Raw genomic sequence first — 24687 nt, forward strand, 5'->3', positions numbered from 1 at the left:
AAATTGATGTAATGTTCTGTTTTGTATACAACTCTCAAAACAGTGCAATCACTTGGGTTTGTATACTCTGGTGCACACAGGTTATACCATAATTTTTGCAAATTTAACTGAAAAAGTTTGGTCAAGATTTAGCCTTGAACACTTTGAAAAGAGACAAGAAAGGAATACAAAGAGGATCAATCCAGATGGTGACAAATCTGAGCTCCTAAAGGAAAGACAAGAGAAGAAAGAAGAAAATCATCAGCAGAAACTAGCAAGGACAACTTCCCAGAACAGAAGTCCAAAAGTGGCTGGCAGGAAAGGGCTGACACAAGAGAGGAAGGCAGCCCTGCTCTGGACTTTCCTGAGACTCACAGAACACTAGGAAAGCGTCTGTGATCTCCTAATGAAGAATAAAGCAGGCCAAAGGCTGAAGATCAAGACGCTAAAATACTTAGAAGCCTTAAAACAGCTGCACTGCAGAGATGATGATGACAGACAGCACTGTCCAGGGCTCTCAAAATTCTCAAGATAAAAATTTCCAACATGAAAGCTCATAATCACCAGTTTTGGATAAAAGGGGGAGTCAAGTAGTATTTATAAAATATCTCAAAACATTTTCCAAGAAGCTAATAAGCAATCAGAGTCCACACAAGAAATGACCAAGCAAGAAGGGCTACAGGAATTTCAGGGTTAGACTACAGAGCTCAGAATGGGGACTGTGGTAGCCATCTGCCATATGAAAACAGTGGTGTTCAAGAGAGAGAGAGATGAGGATGGGGTCTGTGTTAGCCACAGCCCACCATAACTGTCCACACTTCAGACAGTGGTGTTTAAGAGACAGATGAAGCCAAGTATGATGGTACATATGTATTCCCAGCACTTGGGAGGCTGAGGCAGAGGACCAAGAATCCGTGACCAACCTGGGCTAAACAAGACCCTGTAAAAGAATGGGGGAAGGAGAATGTTTTCTTGAAAGCTGTCATCAACAAGATCCTTATAGACATGTATCAGAGGCCCAAAGGTCTGGGTGGCTCTGAGCCACATTCTTAACTAAATAAGGCCTTTCCTTATTAGAGTATCAGGACTCTAGTTCTCTCTCCATGTCTACTGACTCTATAAAGAGCATCTTACAGAAGTACTCTGCTCTACCCTATGATGGAGAGTTAGACAAAAGCTAAGAAGACCAGCCACTCTCCTTGACACCTTCTTCCACTCCAAACAGCTGTTTCAGTCCTCCAGGCACTCAAACTCTGAAAAGCCCTGTTCCCATAGCTACCTCATTTAAAGGTTTCTAATCAGATACAGGAGCATGAAGTTGTTCTAGGAGTCTCTATCGAGCAGGGCACACAGCCCATGCTTACATCCCCTGGGGCTTGCACTACTTAAGAAGGGAAGTGACTAATGAAAAAGGTAGGTACGGCTGCTATCCTGGGGAAATGTGGTAGAGAAGGATACCTGGTGACTTCCTAAGATACTAAAATCCTTTTTCCAAATCTGAACATGTGGGTAGTTTTAACTGTAGTGTTATATTTCAAATAATCTTCTGTATGTTCACATAGTTTTCAAACTTTTAAAAACATCTCCCAACTGACCATAGTAGCCCAACTTGCAATTCTAGCATTGGGAAGGTCGAAGTGGGAAAACTATGAATCCAAGGCCAGTTTGGGCTACATGGTGAGGGCCTGTCTCAAACAAAATAGCATAAAAACAAAGCCCTCTCCCAAAGACATTAGCAACATGATACAGTTAAAGCCCTAAGCCCTGACGCAATGGTAAGTAGACATACATCAACATCAATTACCTAGTCCTCTCAGCTATAGAATACTGTGTGCCCTTAAAGGTGGTTTCAAAACCTTCTAAATTCTGACAAAGCAAAAATCCCCATTTGCCAGCTTGTCCTTATTCACAGCCAGTGTGTGCTTCCTGGGACAAGTTGAGGACAGAAAAACAAAAACAAAAACAAACAAGAAAAAAAACAAAAAAACATTTCTTTTCCTAATGATGTTCCTCTTCCAAACTTCAACTGACTCCTAAGAAAATGAGGACAGGGTCTGATTAACATACTGTCTCAGAAGAGTTCTTACTGGGGTGCCTTTCCAGAGATAGGGAGCACAGGGGAAAAGGGTGCCAAAAAGAGGACCTCCATGATTAACAGAAAAGTTGCCCCATGATATCAGGAAGTCTCTCTCTATACATGAACCTGCAGTCTTCCACTCCCAGCCACCATGAAACATTTCACCAGCATGCAGGCCTCCACCTCTGTCCTCATCCCCTCCAATAGGTGGCTACCAGCAGTAGCATCCAAATGAAGAACAATAACAGTATCTTTAAAGAATCTCTATCCTATGTGTTGGACAGGCTGGAGGCACTGTACAGTTTGCAGATGATGGCCTGGAAAATGTGCCATTGTAGAAGACACAGAATGGATATGAACCGTCCGCTGTAGCAGCAGATGAATCACAAGTTGAAACCTGGCTGGCTGCCTTTGGAACTGGACTTTGTAATCATGTGAACCTTCTCCCAGCTAGCTATGATGAGCACAAAAGGCCAGTGCTTTACTACATGGGTTACGTGACAAGCCTTGGCCAAGGTTCCCTTGAAAACTAGGCTGCTATGCCTTCCTGACTTTCAGTGCCCCTGAATGGTATACTACACACTAACCATCTCATGTGAGTGGGCAGTGGGGCCTCTGAGGAAATGTCTGGAGGAGCTCCCAAAGTGTCTCCTCTTTGTCACTGACAACATGGCATCCACAGCATGGAGAACATTCTCTTCTCTGAGCATGGTCCAGTCCCCCCATCCATTTGCCAGGGAATGTTTTTTAAGGGCTCTTTTCATTTGTTTTCTTTCTTTTTTTTTTTTTTCATTTGTTTTCTAAGTTCTTGGTGAGCATTCTTGACAGTTAATTCAAAATAAAGCTGAATAGAGATAAACTGAAAGAAAAAAATCAAAGTAGTGGGTTCCATATGAAGAACTCATTGTGCTGTTTCTAGACTAACTGAGCCAAGCAAAACTCTTCAGCAAAAGAGGTGTGCTATCAAGGATAATCCTTGAGAAGTATTTCCAAGGTTGAAAAGGCTAAGCAGGTTGTAGATAAAGTGTATTTTAAGTGTAACAGTGACTGGGGGTAGGAGTGCTTCTTGTCCAGCACTGAATCTTGGTGAGCCTGTCCCTTGGGCAAGATGGATGTGCCCAAGGAGTTCTGACTTTGTTTATGTCTGTTTTCTCTGGCTCTGGGTAGGTCAGACAAGCCCCCTGATCCCAGTTTTCCCCACTGGGAAACTAGTGGGCAGAAGAAACAACAGTGGCGTTCCCCGAAGGTCAGCAGACACGTATTAGGACACATTCTGATTTCTGAGGAACTGCCAAGGCAGCATACAGACCTGTCTCCTAACTTCCTGCTGGTAAGGAAATTAAAAGCCATGACTTCAAATCAGACACAGTTTTAGTTGTAAAAGCTTTTTTATTCGGGGCTGGGGATTTAGCTCAGTGGTAGAGCGCTTACCTAGGAAGCGCAAGGCCCTGGGTTCGGTCCCCAGCTCCGAAAAAAAGAACCAAAAAAAAAAAAAAGCTTTTTTATTAATGTTATGCTTTAAAACAGTTAAACATGCCCAGTAACCTTTAACCTAAAGACTTCTAAAGCCAAGGAAAATAATGTAAGCTGAACCTATGCCCACTTCTACTACGATTCCAATGGTTAAAAGTAACTCATCAATGTATGTGACTCACACATCTGAATACAATGAGGCACTCCTTTATCATTTCATCTGCTGCTGCCAGGAATCCCCCTTACGGAGTGCCAAAGCTCCTAGTAAGTATAGCTCTCTTCTGGCTATCCTCCAAGAAACCAGACCAGGACTGCAGCAGTAAGGAAAGCTGCCTTCGGACTATAGGGCCCCAAGATGAAAATGTGTCTCCTTCACATCTCCATAAGCAGGTGCCTTGGACTCCAGACACCCGAAAATACATTCACTGTCCTTCCAGCTTGTAGGACCCTTTGATACTTGTGAAATACCTACACATCCATTAACTAAGTTGACTCCCAGCAGACTGTTACAGTGCTGAGGAAGATGCTACTGTAGTGATATTACACTATCACACGGGGAGAATCAAGGTTCTAAAACTTTAGATGACTTGCAGGCAAATGGTGAGACATGTCCACTTCTGATGAATTTGGTTTGTGATCTGAAAGTAAGTTATGGCTTGGGGGCAGAATGATTAAAACCTAACTAACCTTTTGGCTTTTTTTGTTGTTGTTGTTGTTATTTTACTAAGTTAAGCTTTCAAAATAACATTGACTTCTCTGCCCCTTTCTTATTTGTACCCTGGGCTGCTGGAGGGGCTTCCTTCTAAGAAAACATCAGCTAAACCAAGTCAACACAGTTGAGTAGAGTACCTCACCAGTATAATCCCAGCACTTGCAGACTGAGGTGGAGGAATTACAAACCAGCATAGCTACACCATAAATTCAAAGCTGATCTAGCCTACACAGTGAGACCCTGCCTCAAAAAACAATCAAGGGCTGGGGGGATGAGTTAATGGAAAAAGTGATTACTATACAAGAATGGAGGCCTGAGTTAAACCTCCAGTGCCCCCATTAGAAAGTCAGGCTTGGCTGTAGTTCAGAAATAGGATATGGATACAGACAGATCACAAGGCTCTCAGGCCAGCCAGTGTAGCCAAAACAGCGTGTTCAAGGCCAGTGAGAGTCTGTTTCTCAAAAAATAAGGTGGAGAAGTGACTGGAAAAGAGAGACTAATATTTTCTGACTTCCACACATGCGTGCCCTTCTTCCTACACAGGCACCAAAGACAGGGGGCAGGAAGGGAAGAAGAGAAAGACTAGGAGAAAAGAAAAGAGCAATCTAGGGAAAGGGAAAGCCAGCACGTTAAAAAGTCACCACTCCTTGCTCCCATCTGACACAAATCTAGTGAGTAAATCCTCTCTAGGTTTCCAAAAGGAAGAATGAGAGTCAGTTTGACCAAGGTGCAGGGACGGCTCTGTGCCTAAATCCAATGCAGCCCTCTTATCATTTTTCTCAGCCTCAGTAGTCAGAACAGAAGCCTAAAAAGAGATGATCAAGACAGAAAACCAGGAGTACACAGAGGTGTCAGACAAAATAAGAGACAGCCTACTCATTTGTACTCAACACCAACTGCAGCCCCTCTTTCCATGCTTAAGAAGGCAATTCTTGACATCTGCCCTCAAACAGAAATCCTTGGCTCCAGCCTAACAAACCAGTGCAGCCAAGAAAATCACATAATTTAGACTGAACAGGCAGCAAAGGGTAGCACCACTCCAGCCTTCTCTCCAGAGGTAATCCCTGAGAGAGTCCACAGTCTTCTGGAGAGACACAGCTGGCTGCAGCCCCTTCACACACAAAAATTCCCTAGGCATCAAAAGGTGGTACGGGGTTCCTCATTTGGTTGGTTCTAAGAAAACACAATATAAAAACAAAACCTTACCATAAAATATTCTCCCCCCTTAGGTACTCAAGAACAACTAACAAGATGCTCCTCTACAGCTGTATCGTTAACCTTCCCCATGATGCGACTTTTCAACTGTTTCTCATGCTGTGGTGACCCCCCAACCATAAAATTATTTTGTTGCTAATTCATAACTGTAATTTTGCTACTGTTATGAATGTAAATATATGATATGCAGACGGTCTTTGGCATCCCCTGTGAAAGGGCCTTTCAACCCCCAAAGGGTCGCAACCCACAGGTTGAGAACCACTAATGTACAGGATCAAGGTATTTCTCACTGAATTGACTAGCTCATAGCAGCTACAACTCACAGTAGCTGGGGATATGGAAATTTACTATTTCCTTAGCCTTAATTATACCTAAAGATCTGGAATCCCCTGTCAGTTTATCCAGCCAAGTTTACAAGAAATCACAATGGGGGGATTTCCAAAGCCTCAGACAGAAGCATAAAGGCCACCTATCTATTAATCTCAGTTTACAAACAATTTCACAGCTAACGAGGAACAAAGCTTAGAGATAGGAAGATCTCCCTTCCCTCCACTCTTTAAACACTCAGTATGAATTGGATTTTCAGTAACCAAGCTTGTCAAACCCTGTGAGTACCTAAATTCCTATCGGATCTGGAACTTTCTAGCTACAGTCACTAAAATACAATCAGAAATCACTTATCAACCTTTAAAAACAAATCTGTCAGTCCTGGATCCAATGAGGTCTACCTTGTGATTTTCGTAGAAAATTGTGGGTGAACAAGACAATCGAGAACATCATATCTAAGGGACAAAAGTTCACAAGTGGCAGTTGGCATCAATCAAACCTGGGTTAAAACTTACTCTGGGGCTGGAGAAATGGTTCAGTGGTTAGAGGCACTGACTGCTCTTCCAGAGGTCCTGAGTTCAATTCCCAGCAACCACATGGTGGCTCACAACCATCTGTAAAGGAATCGGATTGCTTCTTCTGGTGTGTCTGAAGACAGTGACAGTGTACTCACATACATAAAATAAATAATTCTTTAAGAAAAAAAAGAACTTACTCTGCTTCTTCTGGGGAGTGTGGCCAAGGGCACTTGAGCTCTGTGGACTCACATTTCCATCTCTCTAACACCAATTCCCTCTCCTCTTACTCTCATCTTACTATTGCCAAAGGCCAAGCAGAGAGGAAACGGCCATCAGGTACTAAATTAAAGATACTATTATCTACTATAAGTGTAAATTTGGAATGCAAAACATTGCTTGGGCAATGGAAGCGTGGACATTCATGCTACACAGGCAACAACTCTTTTACACTATTCTACAGTGCTCCCCATAGGCCCACCTCAACCCATCAACTCCTCCACCTACTCCTAGCAACTGCAGCCTTTGATAGCACATAGCATAATCAGCATTCTTTGAACACTCCCATGTCAAGATCATCTGCGGTGGTTTAAAGCCTTGTGGGGGAAAGTTTCTTTTTGATTCTCTCAATTTTAAACTCGTTAGCAAGGAGAGCTTACCTAGTATGTGCAAGGCACTGGGTTCTACCCTTACCATCACCAAGAAAGAAAGAGTTTAATTACACCAAGACTACAAATGGTTCTGGAATGTCACTTGAGTGGAACTGCAGAGGTCTGAAAAGGAAAAAATGATGACTGGAGAAATAACACAAACTTTTAACTTAACAGACCATATACGAGCACTCCAATCCTTTCCAAAGCAGCTCAGCTCAGCCACAACACAACCTATGCCACAAAGGAGAGTCTCTGGCTTGGAATACAGTGATTAAGCCATTGTAAGCACTTCACATCCATTCAGGTAGTCCTTGTTTCTAAACCTTTAAAGCCATCAGCTAAGAACAACTCTTCATTCATTCAAATAAGTTTAGAGGCAAGTTCACAAAGGTCATGACTTAAACTCTTCCCACATACTTCTTAGCACTTGGCCAGGTCTAAACTAATACAATCGTTAAATTAGACTGATGATTCCCAACGTCCCCTCAACTCCTGTTTCTATTTTCTAATTCCCTCCCCTTGACTTCCCTGAAATGACAATTAAATTTATGCAATATACATATTGCATATAATTTCAAAGAAATCAATAAAACTAAGTATCCAGGAGAATTTACCCAATTAAGAATATGTATTCCAGGGGTTGGGGATTTGGCTCAGTGGTAGAGTGCTTGCTTAGGAAGCGCAAGGCCCTGGGTTCGGTCCCCAGCTCCGAAAAAAAGAACCAAAAAAAAAAAAAAAAAAAAGAATATGTATTCCAATCTGCCCTGTCATGAGTATACTAGAAGGCATAATGAGTGTCTTCAGCAGTCAAAGAATAACCATGAGTATAATAGCAATAAAGCAGACATTCTGGCATGGTCTTTTGGGTGACAAAAATACAAATATTGGCAAAAATATTCAAGCAAAATAACACAAAATCATATACAAGTATATTCACTCACATCTAGTCACAATCCTGGAATATTTAAGTAAATCAAAATGGTGCAAAAATTGCTTTATATAAAATAGAATTAGACTCTGAAAATGTAAACTGGAATTTTTCCTTGCAAGAATGTTTGAAGAGATATCGGACAGCCATGTAAGCTAATGGAAAGGCCTCCCTTCACAGGATGCTCCATGTACACTCTATGATACAGAGGCATGCTCTCCTAGCATTCACAGAGTCTGGATCCTATCATCCATAGAACAAGGCTTTGCAGAACAGTCACTGTGCCATCTGTGCACTTCGAGAAGGCCAAACAGAGTCTTGTTTCCAGAAAACTTCTTGCTGTAACCTTAGAACACTTGGTCCCTAAGTAGGTTTTCAGTAGATCTGAGAAACTAAGTAGTTCTTGCAAAGTCAGTACTCTCAAGCAAAAGGCAGGTGGCTTTTCTCAGATTAGGAACTAGAAGTGTTGACCTCTCACACTCAGAGACATTCTACAGTCTGCTAATATTCCTGCCCAATGTTGAGCACCCAAGACCACGTCAGCAAATGCACATGGGAGAAGGAGATGGACAGGAGAACACAAAGTCTGTGAAAGCAACATAAATTCTCTGTACAAAACGATCACAGTGGATATGATACGTGTCACACATCAGAGTCCATGCACATCAGCCAGAGTGAACTAGCACCAACAGGGGACTTTGAAAAATAATTGCATAATGAAACAAACAAAGGCATACTCTGTGGTACAGTTCCTCTGAGCTTGGGAATGGCTCCTTCTCTAGTACACTTTGCCTGTGTGTAAACCCCAGAGGTGGGCAGACACACAGAAAGCATATCAATTTAAAAATTTTATTAATAATTTTTAAAAACCTGTTTTTCCTCAGCCAGAAGCACAGGGGCTTGAGAGAGCTCACAAATTAGGTCTTTACATTAAGCTGTGTATAACATGCCCAGGCATACGGGATGTTGGCCACAGCCTATCACTTTGCAGATGCTGCCTTTGTTCCTGCCACCTTGATATTGCCAGTCGCTTGGTCCTCCATCCCTGTGCTCCAGATTCTTTTTTTTTTTTTTCTTTTCTTTTTTTCGGAGCTGGGGACCGAACCCAGGGTCTTGCGCTTGCTAGGCAAGCGCTCTACCACTGAGCTAAATCCCCAACCCCGTGTTCCAGATTCTAAGCAGGCTGACATTTGTCCACCTATGGCCTGGTTCAGAAGTCCCTTTTATCAATCTTCCCCTGTCCACTCAAGCTGTTCCTAAATGTTCACATGAAAGAAACAAAGAGAGAGAGAGAGAGAGAGAGAGAGAGAGAGAGGCCACTCCACCTTTCACACCACATCATTCTGTACATGTGGCCCTTCTAAGACATCACGAGGTCCTTAGTTACCCAACATCCTGTACCGGCTACCTATTAAGAATATAACCTCACCTTTAAAGCTCCCAATACCCCTGAAATATCCATTTGAGAGAAGAGCATTCTACACCAGAGAAACTAATGATATACTAAATCAGGGAGGAGTAGCCAGTCAGTTCACTGCATTCATTAATTCAGCTTATCAGATAAGGTGCTATTACCTGTCAAAGCAGAGAAACCTGAAAGTTCAGACCTGGATATATTTCCAAGCACCAAAAAGTGATGAAAAAACCTTCAGATCAAGGAATACCACCAGAAGTGTAGGCTCAGGCCATTTACCCTAAAGCCAGCATCTTGGTGTCTAGAGTAGGTCATATAACAATGCCCTAAACAGGAGCACACAAAAAAAGAGCAGGCCATTACTCAAGTGCCCTTGTTTCCACCTCCCCAAGGAGTCTTAAATGTTCTGCAAAGAAAAAAAAAGTCTTAGAGAAGCTTAGGTATGTGGCACGTGAGTCCCACACATGCACACGCTTACACACACACTGCAGTAATATGAAGATTTTCAACCTGTATTCTGAGGAGCTAAAGAATTCTAGGTGCTATAGCAGTCTCCATATGTATTTAAATTTCATTCTGAAGTACATATACTTCAAAATTTTCAAATTAAATATGCCTCTACGAAATTGTTTTATAGGGAAAAATATCTTACATGCAACCTTTGTTTGCCCCAAAACAAAGCTATTCTCAACAATTCTAAGCTTGTATCTGAATACTGAATTAATATATCACTGATTCTAAAGGAGGCTGTGTCTCTATGTTTTCCAGTTTAGCCTGTACCATTCCTTTGAAATTGTTTCAGCAAGTATATCATATACTTGTAGCACGGTCAATCAAATGTCAGGCCAAGCAGACACATCTGCTGGTTTGTGCAGTTATCCCAGAGAACAGCCAGTTATACAACAGCAGATGAACTTTTAGCAGGCTGTGCTATAAAAGGAGTGAGCGTGCACAAACATCCACTTTGCATTTTGTGACACAAAAGAGAAGCATTTGTTAGATAACAAGATCTTTCTTTGCAACCAAAGATTCCCCCATTCATCTTGCAGGCTTCTGGGCCAATTTAAATTAAAGAGCATCCTTTAAAAATCAAATGATAAATTATCAAACTATTCTTATAGGCAATTACTTATACATCCAAACCAGCCTCTTATATACTAAACTAACTCACAACATATCCTCAGAATTCAACCCAACATTCTGTGTTTATTACCAGAATTTTCCTGTCTGCACCTCCACTCCTACTGCTTTGGTACAGGCCCCTGCACTGTTCTCTTGACTATTTTCAGTAGGCATAATTCTTAATTTAAGACTGAACACACCAACTTAATCTCACTGAGCCCATTAGGTTCTAAGTGGATGAAAATGGGGATATGACCACTCCTAAGTATGGTTGAGGAGAAGCTATTTAGTGTAGATATGAGGGAGCAAACAGCCAGAGGCAGAGTCCAGGCTGAACATAGCCAGAAACAGGGGAGGGAGCAGAGCAGTGAAAGAAAAAGAGGAGAAGGACAAGAGAGGGGATGATGAGCCAAGAGATGATGTGGCCAAAATAGCCAGGTTATACAGGGGAAAGCTGGGGAACGGGAAGCAAACTTCAAGGGGCTGGAGAGGTTTAGGGTATGGGGGAGATGGGCACAGGAGGAGAAGCACTGGAAGGAGCCACATCTCTGCAGAAGATACTACAGATGCGGAGGTCTCGGTGGCTAGTATCCACCTCAGTTAGCCATCGGTCCTGAGCTTCCTTGAGACCCAACACTAGGTTCCACTGGGTTTGAAAAAGGCTCTTCTTGGTCTCTAGAACAAACTCAGCTGATGTCCAGGTTCTCTGCAGTTGCTACCATTCCTAGAGGAAGGCATTTCCAGATGGCTTGGATTAGCTGCCCGCCCCATTCACTTGAACTCCTCAAAGAATACATTTCCCGGTGAAAGACTGTCTAACCAAGAACAACACAAATAAATAAACCTGCTGAGATGGCTCACCAGGTAAAGGCACTTCTGCAAGCTGAGTTCAGAAACCAGAACCCATGGTAGATGGGAGAACCAACACTAGAAAGCTATCTTCTGATCTCATGTATATGCTGTGCATGCGTGCGTGTATACACACACACACACACACACACACACACACATACAAATTAAATTAATTTTTCTGCTTGTCAACAGTGACGTTCATATACCTGTAACAGGCACCTACACCTATAACTCACTTTGACTGAGCCTAGTCCTTACCCCTTCTACACCCACAAGGCAGAAACAAGAATCCACCTCACCCAGCCAATATGGCACAAGGTTGACTGGCTATGTCCTAGGCCATTACGTCTGGGAGCCCAGCCAGTGCTTAGGGAGCCTTTGTTCCTTAGCTTACCAGGTGGCAGGAAGTCCACATTCTCCTCACCCTCGCACAGCTGCCTATTCCCACCGCTGTGTTACTTGGAGACAATCTGAATCTGATAGAGGAATAAAGGGCTAAAACCAGGCACTTCTGCTACTCCCAGAAATGTACACACATTTCTAAGAACACACAGAGATCGGGCTGCCTGAGTATTAACTGTGTGTTGTTCATAATGGGGGTAGTAAAAAGAATCCCTGTAAACATGGCCCTGAGAGATGACTTGGTAGTAAAGAGCACTTGCTACTCTTGCTGAGGACCTGAGTTCACTTCCCAGCTCCCACATCAGGTGATTCACAACTGCCTGTAACTCAGCTTCTGGGGATGTCCTCCCTCTCCCTCTTTCTCTCTCCCTCTCCCCCTCCCTCTCCCCCTCATCTCCCTCCCCCTCCCCTTTTCCTCTCAATCCTATGAGCCTGCTTTCTCTCCCACCCTCCCCCTTGCCTTAAAAAGAAAGAACAGAAGGAAGGCAGGCAGGCAGGTTAAAAGCAACCGAAATACTTTCTAAATGGATATTGACTTTGAAGGGCAACACCCAGATAGTACACTTACACTGTATTATGAATATAGCCACATTGTGGATCCACTGATAAGTTTTTTTGTTTGGGGAAGTTTTTTGTTTGTTTTTGGCTTTTCAAAGCAGGGCTTCTTTGTATAGCCTTTGCTGTCCTAGAACTAGTTCTGTAGACCAGGCTGGCCTCAAACTTACAGAGATCCACCTGCCTCTGCTTGCCAAGTGTGATAGATTCTTTACATCTTATCTACTACTCACACTAACACTACTCTGAGGTAACCATCATCACATCACTTTATAAATAATAAAATCAAGATTCATAGACAATTTAATCCAACTATTTACTTAGCTCAGTAAGTTCAGCTTTACTCAATCATTGTGCAGCTAACAAGAGCTAATTAACCTGGACATGCCACTATAGCAGGCAGCTTGGTTGCTAAGCTTTTTTCCAGCATTTATTCTGAAGGCTTGCAAAAGATGCAAAGACAGTACAAGCTGCTCAGCTGTTTCCAATATTAATTAATGCTTTTTGCTTTTTAAATGTACACAATGGTGAAATCATCTGTCCATCATCAAACAATCTCCAAGACACCCCTGAGGACCTCTGACTACTCTGCCCTCCTTCTGTAACATCCTGAGGGTAAAGCAAAGGAAATGAGGGAAAATGACAAGCACCTTAGTCAGGGTTACTAATGCTGTGATGAAACACCATGGTTAAAAGTAACTTGAGGAGAAAAAGATTTATTTCATTCGTAGCTCCACATAAAAACTCATCATCAAAAGCAATAAGATGAGGCCAGGAACTCAAGCAGCATAGGAACCAGGAGGCAGAAGCTGATGCAGAGGCCATGGAGGAGTGCTGCTTACATGGCTTGCTCAGCCTGCTTTCTTATAACACCAAGAATCACCAACTCACAATGTGTTGGGAATTGATCTCTCTTTAAGAAATGCCCGGGGCTGGGGATTTAGCTCAGTGGTAGAGCGCTTACCTAGGAAGCACAAGGCCCTGGGTTCGGTCCCCAGCTCCGAAAAAAAAGAACCAAAAAAAAAAAAAAAAAAAAAAGAAATGCCCAACAGCTGGATTTTATGGAGACATTTTCTCAATTAAGGTCCCCTCTTTCAGATATCGCTAGCTTGTGTGAAGTTCTCTCTCTCTCTGTCTCTCTCTCTGTCTCTCTCTCTGTCTCTCTCTGTCTCTCTCTCTCTCTCTCACACACACACACACACACACACACACACATTCAGGACACCATCTTGGGGGGACTTGACTTTTTGCAATGCTATTATTGAATCCAGGACTTCACTCATGCTAATCAAGAATTATTACTTATGATTCTAAATAACTACAGAACATCAGAAAAATCAAAAGCAAGGATAAATAATGACAAAAATAATTATGATTAGAATTACATTGTTAGTCATGCCAAACATTGTACACATTTACCCAGTGACACATAAAGTGGCTACCACTGTTGCTTTAATTCTACAAATAAGCAAACCCAGATACAAAAACTGCCAAGCTTCCTGAAATTCCCATAGCTAAGAAAATGCCTCGCCCCCTTTCCTGATGTAGTAGAACACAGAGCTTCCCACCTCAGTGTGGCTTTGAACTTCTAGATTCTTAAGATTCCAGGAAGCTATCTAGAGCAACAGCAGTCATCATCAAGTATCAGATGTGAACAGTCTACAGCTCAGGAAAACCATTCCTGAAAACAACAGTTCTCAGCCCTAAGCACTCTTTGCCTTAACACGATGCACTGTTCTCTGGGTAGGGCTCCAGGGAAGTGAGCCTTCTGAGGAAGTGCACACTGCTGGAGACACCACATCTCTACCTGGGGTCCACCTCTACTCTCAGCCTCCCTCAATGATATGGGCAGTAATGATGATGCTGGCACCTCCACAGGAGCTTGAACACAGGCCCTCAGGATTAACCCTAGCACAGAGGACCTTCATGTCACTGATGCCACCACAGGATGGAGTTAGCATAAAACGGGAATAGTGTATTTCTGGCCCTGCAAAATGCAATCTATTTCCTTCTTTAGGGATGCTGCTGGAAGCTGAGCATGGTAGGTAGGACATGCCTATAATCAGGAGGCTGAAACAAGAAGGTCATGAGTTCAAAGCCAACCTGAGACTACATAGCAAATTCCAGTCTACTGATGAATAACACAGTTCTCATACTAATGCTGTAAGTGAAAGTTGACTTTGAAGTCATAGTGCACAGATTTCAGTTACCCAAATTACATGTTCCAACAAGGTAATAATTTCATTCAGTTTTTGTAGTAACAAAACAAAGTCATAAATAAAGACAACAAATTTTTTTTTTTTTGGTTCTTTTTTTCGGAGCTGGGGACCGAACCCAGGGCCTTGCGCTTCCTAGGTAAGCGCTCTACCACTGAGCTAAATCCCCAGCCCCAAGACAACAAATTTATAAATAAATACTTTGGTGCGTACACCAAGAAGACTGGTTGTATCCAAGAGAAATCTCTGCTATAGGCCTCAGAAACTATCTGATGGCATTTTAACTTTTTGGTTGGTAGAAGTTTGTGGTCTGTTAATATATTCCAAAAGGTTTCACATGATAGTCACACGGATTTTAGGTCAGATATAACACAGAGGTGAACAATAAATGCTGATCAAGAGGGCTACAGACAAACTGTAGGCTCTGGATCTGCAACATTCCAACCTCTCCCTAATCATCAATGTTATAAACAGAGCAATCAATTCAGTATAAAGTGTAGCTTCTCTTCAGGAATTTGAACTCAGAATCTAATCTGAACTACATGAAGACACTGGAGGGGGGGGGGGGATGAGAATGAATATGAACAAAAGGTTCACATACCACACTCCTCTAGAGATTGTCTGTATAAATATATACATTCTAAAGAATTGTAAATTAGAGTGGAATTAGGACACTTGTAGAATGTGATCTAAACACCATGAAGAAAGGTAAATGCTGACCAAAACCCAGGAATGGATACAGGGAATGGAGGGGCTGGGGCATCCTAGAAAGCAGAAAACACATGGAGAAGAGTGGGAGAAACGAAAGCAGCCCGTTCCTGATCACCAGCTCTGAAGAGGTTACTGGATCCTCAGAGACCCCTTCCCAAATCTCCTCCAGCTTGGGGACTTCAAAACTTGCTTGACAAACAGCACAACAAATGGCACAATGTGTGAAGCTCTTAAAGTGCCACTGCTCTTTGAGGAGGGAAGCAAGGGCCTGCCAGGGAGCCACAGAGAGCAGCCAAGCAGCAAAGCGCAGAGTGTGTTCACACTGAGAACATCTGGCGGGCATCCTGCAAACGGTGGCTGTGATGACTCATCATACTGAGGCCACAGAACAGCAAGGGAAAACCACTAGCAGAGAAGGGTTGGCATTTTCATTTCAAAACAAGATGGGACGGATCTCAGGTCAAGGATATATCTATCAAGGATCACACCCTCAACTGATAGCCAGGCTCTGTTCTTTTAAGTTTTCTCAGAAAATATTCCCAGATCCTGGAACTCAGAGTCCTGGCTTACTCCAACAGTCTATGTCATCAAACATCTCAGCTTCCCGGTGAAGTCTCCAGTCTTACCCGTTAAACATGGTCTTTACTCTCTTCTCACAGAAGTGTGGGGACACATTCATGTCACCACCACCATACTTAATGCTGAGGCTGCACCCTATTTGCTTTCTTTCCTCAAAGTGGGTAACTCAGACTGTCCTGTCAACAGGTGAGTGAAGACTCGACTCACTAGTAAACTCCAGGGTTCCCAGCACTAGAGTGGCCGGCAGGAGTTTCAGGATCCATTTATAACAGCGGCTTAATCCTAGGCACGGGTTACACTGCTTGTCCCTCTTCTCCATCTGACACGGGAGTGAACTCTCTCCCGTCTGGCAATGAAAATGAGAAGATGCACCTGACATCCTTCATCCTGGCCCACAAGAAATGAACTGGTTTCCAGTCTCCTGCTCCCCATGACCGAAACCTAAACAACAGACTAGGACTGCTGAAAAGACTTATCGTAAGTCCTTTCTGACCTCTTCCTTTCTCTGCTTATCAGAAGATGAAACCAGGAAAGCAGGCTGTAACCCATTCTAAGTCCCCAACAGACTATCGTTCCAGCTCGGCTGAGTGGCAGTCAGACTGCCCAGCATTTCCTGATCTGACAATACCTGAGGTATCTTTGAGGCTGACGTGAGAGAGTTGGGGGTAGAGTAGAAGTGATGTTTGAATGAACCTGCCAGGACCCTGAGGGATGACTTTAGCACATGAAGATGTGTCTGGATATTAACACCTGTCCCAGAAAAGGTAGCCCAAGGACATCTCTACCCTGTCCAATTCTCCAAGACCCCTCTAGGCCTGGTATTTACAAGTATCTAAAGAGGACTCAAAAAGCAAGAGGCTGATGAGAGACATCTAAGCAAGATTTCCTCATGAAGTGATTCAGTTCCCTTCTCTCTATCCTGGACATGACAGGATTCAACCACATAGTGAACAGAATGAGACAGAAAGCAGCAATCTTCCTCTTCTAAGGCAAGAACACCCATTTTTACCAGTAGGCTCCATAAATCACTATACCTACTCTTTTAACTACACATTTCCAAAAATTACAGGCACATATATACTATGCTAGATATTTAAGATAAAAAAAAATTAGGGACTGGAAGGTGTCACATGAGATGGTGCTTGCTCTGCAAACATAAGAACATAACTTTGAATCCCCAGAACCCATGTAAAAAAAAAACAAAACAAACCGACATGGGTGTGCACATAAGTACAACACTAGGGGACAGAGACAGGCAGAGCCAAAGAGCTCACAGACAGCTCGACTAGCCTAATTGAAAGAGTTCTGTCAAAAATCCCGTCTTAAAGCACTAACACCGAGAGAAATAGGGGAGGGTACCCAGTATCTTTCCCTGGCTTCCCACAGGCATAAACATAAATACTTAAAAATTTTTATGTAAGTTCATATTTCCATCCAGTTAAATGAGGTACCTTATGTCACTATCAGGACCCCCATGACTTCTCAAAAGTGTAACTAGACAAGGAACTTAACAAAAAGGCTGGGAACATCACAGATTGAAGACTAGACTGGGGGTAAGAAGCAGTTCTGTGATCTTTGAGAAGGAGAAAGCCAGGTATGGTGGTACATACTTGTAATCCCAGCACTTGGGAGGGATTCAAGTTCAAGATCAGCCTGAACTATATAGTGAGTGGTCTGGGGACAGCCTGGGTTACAGGGTCTCAAAAGAAAATAAGTATTTGAATAAGTGAGAAATGCCCAAAGGTCCATTAAGATATTAGGTTACTTAGTCACTTAGCACATGTGAGTGCCCTATCTCCTATGTAAATGAAGAGGTACAGCCAGGTTCCTTAGAAAATTCTACTCTCTACCTTTTAAGAAATCTTAACATGACAACACTAAATGTATGAAATTGCTGATACTTGACATTTTATGAAAGAAAATGGAATTTTCACAAGAATAAACCTAATTGGTATGAACAACCATGTAAAGCAGCATATTCTAAATCGGAACCCTAGAGAGACTCATACCATCCACACTTCAGAAAAAGAAGGACAGGTGTCAATCTGGAGCTGACACTCCCATCCCAGGCTGGACTCAAAGCCTTCCGAAGCCTGAGTAACCTTGGCTATTTTGGGGAGCTGATCAAATGCAATGCTGGCTCCTGGCCACCACCTGTTACTCTGACACCACCAAGCCTACATTACATCCCACAGGAGGCTCACAGGCATTCAAAGGACGAACCATACTATGGGGAAATGCCATAGGAACCTCCCAGTGGCATCTCTGGATTCTAGGAAAATTCCTTCTACAAAATGTCACCTCACAGTCTACCGTCTGGATTTTAGCCATTACTGCATTTATGCCTGCAGCCTTTCCTTTCAGAAACTAGTTCCAAAGGATGATTCAGACACTACCTTGAGTATCTTAAGTTGTTTTTTTATAAGCCTAAAAAGCCCTTAAAACTTCAGAGATTTTTGATTATGTTCAAGTTTAATTCTAGAACAGACTTTCTCTATACCTTAGCAACTTTCTGCCAACCTAAAATTATTATTGCAAAGGTGATTTTAAACTTTCATTTGCACATGTGTATGATGTGCTCCTGTATGCACACTTATGTGTGTGAATGTGGGTACACATGTGTCATTGGTACATGTGCAGAAGTCAGAGACAACCTCAGATGTTCAACCTTCACTTTCCACCTTGTTTCAGACAGGCTTGTTTTAGAGTTTATGGCTTAACTCTTCTTGGTTTTAGGGTTTAAGGTTCATCCCCTACCTATTACGCATACCAGGTAGTAGACCACAAGCTTCCAGGGATCCTCCTGTCTCCACAACCCGGCTTCCCACAGGGGCTGTGAGCTTACAGACACACATGTGGAGTCAGGCCCTCAAATGAACAGCAAGTTACTTTATTCAATGAGCCATTGCCCCAGCCCAAAACAAAGTTTCCTTCGTGATTCTCTCTTGGGAAGCCTGCAGTTATCCTAGGCATGTACTGCTGCCCTCCCTGTACATGCTGCCTTCTGTCACTTAATGCCAGTGATTAATTCTACAATAAAAGATTCTCCTAGTAAACTCCTACTTGGCTTTTAAAAGATAAAATTTATGTTACAGGCAACAATAGCATATCATTAGATAACAAATCACCCATGGGACAGTCTGTTCTTCCCTGAAAAACAACGTTCTCTGTTGTATTACTTCAGTACTAGATCAGATCCTTCGGGTTGAAGCAGGCTGACCTAGCTACAATCCCCTGGAACCCTGGTATTCTCTGGGTGAGGTGGTCCATCTGCCCATCACGTCAGTATACACCAGATTATTTTCCTTGATAAAAAACCACAAAGTATAATTTTTTGTGTATAGATTTGTTTTAAGTCAGCTTCATTAAGTATCCCAACTCACAGTCTTCCTGCATCAGCCTCCCAAGTTTGGGATTCAGGCACATGCCATCATGCCCAGCCTACTGAAATTGTTATATTCAAAAAGAATGCTGTTTCACAGTTGAGAAGTCCTGGGTTCTTTCATGTTCAACTAGATATATGAAAATACAGGAAATGACTTTTTTATTTACATGAGTACACACACCATCTCTGACTTCAGACACACCAGAAGAGGGCATCGGATCCCATTACAGATGGTTGTGAGCCACCATGTGGTTGCTGGGAATTGAACTCAGAACCTCTGGGAGAGCAGTCGGTGCTCTTAACCGCTGAGCCATCTCTCCAGCCCCAGGAAATGACTTTTTTAAGTCAAGAACATCTTTAGTGGACTCTGCGATGCATACTTGATTATCTCTAATCCATTAGGAATGAAGCTGATTGGTTTGCGTTTGCGGGGGCCGTTCCTACTTGATCTTACTCTTCCTGTTCCTCTCACACTAGAGCTATTTATCTCCTTTATTTCCCATTTCCAGAACCATCTATAAAGCCCAAAACCACTTCAGATCCAAATGATACCAGTGGGGGGAAAAACTAACACAAAACTGCATATTTGTAAGGTTTTCAACTGAAAGTTGAGTTCATTGCCAAAAAATAAATTTAAATTTTTTGTAAAACCTGGGAAGCAAATGTTTCCTGAAGTCTGTCTTCTCACAATTGTATGTCCACTCAGGATGTGACATGGGTAGAGGGAGATAACAGTATCCATCTTAGGATAGGCTTCCTAGAACCCCCAGAACAGAACTGTAAGCCTCTCCACACACAATCTTTTCTTAACTTTTTTATTATTTGTGAATTTCACATCATGCTCCCCAGTCCCACTCATCTCCCTGTCCCCTTGTATCCACCCTCTGCCCTTTTGGCCTCCTAAAATAAAACGCACACAGGCAAACAACAGCTTAGAAAACACATCAATGTGGAAGCTGTAGTACTTCACAGTGTGCCCCACAGAATATCCCTCTGTCCACATATCTTCATTTGCCAGACATTTATTGGAATGAGTCATTGGTCTGGTTTGAGATCTTTGGCTTGCTTCTGTGACACCATCAACATTGGATCCTTATCAGGACTCCTCCTGGTTATCCTGTTGTTGCCCTGTGTCATGGAGAGCCTGCAGCTTTGGATCAGCAGGACCAGCCCTTCCATGCACCCCAACCATTTGCAGATGATACAGATTTGGAGTGGGCCAACTCGGAGCTGTAGATCTGAGTCTGGATGGTAGCCAAGCAGGTTACCACACCAGGGCAAGCTCTCTAGCACTGCTCCAGCTAAGTCACCCAACGCTGCCATCCACCTGCAGGAGGCAGAGTCATCTCTCCTGTTCTCATGCATTGGGGCTGGCTCACCTACAACCATGCCTCCAGGTCCAGCCTCATTGTGCTGCCCAGTCAAGGTGTGAGAGGTCACTCTCCTAAGTGCTGCAGACTGTGAGGGGCTGGGCCAGCTCTCGTGCTCTCACACCCTCTACGCTGGCTCGCCATCAGGGCCAGCTCCATTGTGTTGCCCAGGCAACACAATGTGCGGTGCCTACTCTCTTGAGGGTTATAACCAGTGAGGGGGCAGGGCTAGGTCTCCCATTCTCATGACCCCAGGGCCAGATCTGCTGGCTACTGCAAGTGGCAAGAGGGGGAGGGCATCACCCCTGTTCCCATGCCGCCTCATGCCAGACAGTGGCATGATAGATTCAGCTCTCCCACATTCTCACCTTGGAGAGAGGGGGACAGTTCACCTGTACCCACCTCCACCAGGACAAACTCTATTGTGCTGCCCGGAAGAAATGCAGGGCCCACTCTCCTGAGTGCTGCCGCCAGCGATGGACAGGGTCAGCTCATCTTCTCTTAAGACTCCAGGGCCAGATCTCCTGATTGCCACAGGTGGTGGTTAGGGGACATCTCCCCTGCACTCACACCAACTTACAGCAGATGAGTAGCATTGCAGGGCCAGCTCTCCCTCACCCTCATCCTCAGGGTGGCTCATCTGTGCCCCCCTTGATCAGGCCAGCACTACTGTGCTGCCGAGGAGGGTTACAGGGCCCTCTCTCCTGAGTGTGTAGCTGGTGAGGGCTATAGGGTTGCAGGTCTAGCTCTCCCAAGCTCATGACACTGTAGGCAGCTTTCCTGACTGCCTGAGTTGGGGGGGTTGGGGGTGTACCAATGTCACCCCATGGCAGATGAGTGGCAGGTCAGCACTTACACGCACCACCACCACCAGGGCCAGCTCCACTGTGCTTCTGGGGTGAGGCACAGAGGCCCACTTCCGAGTTCTGTAGCCGGTGAGAGATAGGGCCAGCTCTCCAACATGCTGCATCTAGAGATGGGCAAGGCAAACTATGAACAGCCTCTGAACATCTATGTGGTTCCCAAAAGCTGCCTGGACCACAGACATCCCCATGTTCTCTACTGCTAATATGAGCCATGGACATTGACACCGACCCCTGCCGCTGCACAGACTTCACCACGGCCCAAGGTGGCAGGGCTGGCCACTCACAACAGTCCATTCATCTCCACCTGTGGACTCCAGTTCCATCTCTCTTCATATGGCCCACCTGTGCTGCTATGGGCAGGTCCGTGGGTGGCTTGTCAGTCTATAGGTCTCTGTCTATCTTCCTTCTCCTGAATTGTGCTGCCTAGATTTGATTTGATTTGACTTGACTTGATTTGATGAGTCCTAGGCATAAGGCAGCTTTGGCCACTAAGCCAGGCATCAAGCTAGGATGAGCAAAGGACTACCATCTGCTCTGCCCCTGACTCATAAAAGAACACCACCACAACCACCATAGTGTCTTTACCAGGGAATACATTCTTAATTTATAATTAATTTAGTGTTAAATAGATTGCTCAACTAAAAATCTATCTACCATCCCTTTTCTAGAAATTCTACTGACTCATGAGTTTGGAGAACTTACCTGAAAGTCGATAATATACTTTACCCTAAAGACATCTAGTACCCATGACACACTATTCAAGCTGCAGTCAGCCCTCGAGTCAGATGGTTCATGAATAAAAACATAAACACACAGAGTGAGTGCACAGCTGGGAAGAGCCATGTGAAGCAAGGAGAATGGCATCCCAATTCCACTCTTCCGTCCAAGTTTCCAGAAGCTTTGCTGTCTGCAGAAGTTTAGCATCACCAGTTTGACGCTAGCAGGTACTGTGTGCGTGAGTTTTAACATTTACAAAATGAATGAGGTGCTTAAGTTCTCCAAACATTGATTCCCTTTTCTTTAAATGGAGATATCATCCAATGCACAGAGGTTTGCAGATTAAACCAACCCTAACAGGATCTGGGCACAAAGTAGATGTTGTTATTTACAAGGTCACGGTTATAAATATAATTCCTATATAGGGCTTTAAATGAATGCACAGAAACCACTGGGATCTAAGTTGTACTCTAAATCCAGATAGCTCTATAGCTATGACATACATGTGTCACCAATCAGTAAAAGCTCAACCTAGAGAGTCCTCCCCACCACCACCAAACAGGTGACTTAATAACACTCCTTTACATAAAGGCTGGCATGCAAGTACACAATTTGGAGCACACATAGAATATGTATTCACCAAAGTAAGGGCTTCCGAGACTACATATACACAGTCACAACTGCCTCATACCACCATCAGTCCTTCTCTCTGGGGCCACACGGCAAGCCTTGGAGTCATCAGCAATGAGTCCCACACATGGACATACTACCAGCCCTGAGAAAACATGGAATTATCAGAAAACTACAGAAAGCACAAGAATTCTGTGCTACAGCTCATCACAGTGGAATAAATATTCTGCAATGTATGTGTGCAGGTACATGTGTAGACAGATGTGTGTATGCTGTCAGCCACATATGCACTTGAGTATGAAAGCAGGAACATATGCACGTAAATAAAGAACTCATATAATTCTGGAAAGAATTTCTATTATATAAGTAGTCTCTCAATCTCAACTTCCTGAAAAACAAAGAACAGTGTGAAGGGATTTGCTGTTTCCTGCTCAGCAGTCATGGGTGGTCTTCCTGTTGTGGCTATGCTGTGTCCCCATGAGCACAGAGCTCAGCATGGTAATGTTCATAACTGAGCCTGAAGGATAAAACATGAGCTGCAAGGAAAAGCAAATACACTAACTTTCTCAAAGTTTTTAAAATATGCTTATTATAAGAACAAATTCTCAACATCCAGAAAACTTAAGTTTTCCCAAAATAATTCATCCCTAAGGGCTTAAGGGAGCCAAGAATTTGCTGTAACTTGTATCTAAATCTGAAGAAATGTATCTCTTACCTCCAGGGAAGCACTTTAGATAAGCAATGCCACAGCACCCCTAGAAACCTTTTCCTCTCACGCTCGTTAAAATATCAGAAGTGAAAAGTCAAAATGGTGATGTTTCATCTTGACCAGCCAAATTCTTTAGGAATCTGTAAACATGGTGAATATTTTCAAAGCTTTCCTTACCTCATTTTAAAAAAAAAATGAGATGAGAGAGGAAGAAAAGTATTTGGTGGTACAATTCTTGGCTGGCCTGGAGCTCCCTACGTAGAACAGGTCAGCCTCAAACTCAGAGATCCACCTGCCTCAGCCTCTCAAACACTGGGATTAAAGGCATCTGCCATTACCCAGGCTAGCCATGAACTTCCTATACAGCACATAATAACTAGAACTTTTGATCTCCCTGCCTTTATCTCTTAAATTCTGAGACTCTTGAAATAAGCCACTATGCTCATGAAGTCTTCGTGTATGCTAGGTAAGCTTTCTACTAAGTGCATCCCTAACTACATCCCTAGTCCTAGAAGAGCAGTTGCTTCTCAGAAGAAAAACTTAAGAACTCTTAAGGAAACTGGCATAGCTCTTGTTCCTACTGAACAAGGACATGCTGCTCTGAGGCATAACTTCCAAGAGCTGGGCAAGGAAGAAAGCAATGGTTCTGTGCATTTCTGCCTCTAGACAGCCTCTGGAACCCAACCACAGCCCAGTTTGGCAGTTAGGATAATGATCATGGGAACCCTCCTAAAGTACGTCAGGAGGGGCATGAGCCTGCTAAGAGCCTTTTTGTGACACTCAGGGTAAGAGCTAAAGAAGGGATTTGTTGCCAAACACTGAGTTTTAACAGAGCTGCTGTCTTGAGGTTACCACCCAAATTTACCCATTAGTAGCAGTCTGCTACACCGAGAAAGAATTATAGTCATACTAAAACAAAACAAAACAAAACAGATGCTGGAAGGATGGGTCAGTGGTTAAGAACACTGGCTGTTCTTGCAGAGAAAGGACCTGGTTTCAGCTCTCAGCACATACCTGGTAACTCACAACCATCCTTAATTCTAGATCCAGGGTATCCAACACCCTTTCCATCTTCATGGACACCAGGTATAGACAAAACATTCATACACATAAGATAAATCTAAAGAAAACACACACAGAGAGACAGAGACAGAGACAGAGACAGAGACAGAGACAGAGACAGAGAGAGAGAGAGAGAGAGAGAGAGAGAGAGAGAACACAAATCAGCTGCTGAATAAGTGACCACACAGGGATCCTCTTCTCCCCTGGAAGGCCTTTAC

At 43.4% G+C, this 24687-nt stretch overlaps 1 protein-coding gene across 4 annotated transcripts in view; it reads right to left on the reverse strand.

Annotated features, from left to right (window-relative positions):
- The window catches only part of Jak1 (Janus kinase 1), a 108602-nt gene that overhangs the window by 65598 nt on the left and 18317 nt on the right, over positions 1-24687 (reverse strand). The gene's annotated exons all lie outside the window — the stretch shown is intronic.

The sequence above is a fragment of the Rattus norvegicus genome, chromosome 5, assembly GCF_036323735.1.
Source record: "Rattus norvegicus strain BN/NHsdMcwi chromosome 5, GRCr8, whole genome shotgun sequence".
NCBI lineage: Eukaryota > Metazoa > Chordata > Mammalia > Rodentia > Muridae > Rattus > Rattus norvegicus.